This window comes from Ursus maritimus, unplaced genomic scaffold (assembly GCF_017311325.1).
Source record: "Ursus maritimus isolate PB19 unplaced genomic scaffold, ASM1731132v1 scaffold_6, whole genome shotgun sequence".
In the NCBI taxonomy this organism is placed as follows: domain Eukaryota; kingdom Metazoa; phylum Chordata; class Mammalia; order Carnivora; family Ursidae; genus Ursus; species Ursus maritimus.
In genome coordinates, this window is record NW_024426774.1 from 58,811,814 (window position 1) to 58,812,470 (window position 657).

The following is a 657-nucleotide window of genomic DNA, read 5'->3' on the forward strand; positions in this document are numbered from 1 at the left end:
ATTTTCTAATAGGTTTGAAACTTTACTAAGACAACACGAGAATAAACAGCCGCTTGCCGGCGCGGCAGGGAGGTGGGTGCACACTCTCAAGCCGGGGGCTTTAGCTTAAAGCAATAAACCCCCCAGCCGGGTGGGTGAATTTACGGAAACGACGTCCCTTAGACTGAGGAGGGGGAAAGAGAAGACGCGAGGGGTTGTGGAGCCGCTTGGAGGAGAGGGAAGGAAGGCTCCTCGTTCCGCAGACACACACTCACACACGTCCACCTGCAGCTCAGAGTCTCGCGGACCGCAGCGACCCGCCTCCACCCTGCACCCTCCGCGCCTCCTTTAGACTTGAGTCCATTTGCCTCTCCCCCCCTCCTCCCCGCCCTTCCCGATTTGGAATCGCTGCGCGGTCTCGGCGGCGGCGGCGGCGGCGGCTGAGGCTACAGGGTGGCGCAGGCAGGCGGGGAGGCTGGGAGGCGGGAGACGCCGGGGGACTTTGCAGACACGTTTCTGAATAAACTTTCCAATCGCAGGGGGTGCTGTTGCTGTACATTTTACGTAAAACTGAAAGTATCCCACGCCAGAGTGAAGCCCGCTTTTTGACAGCGGCAGCACGCGCGCGCGCGCGCGTGTGTATGTGTGTGTGTGTGTGTGTGTGTGTGTGTGTGTGTG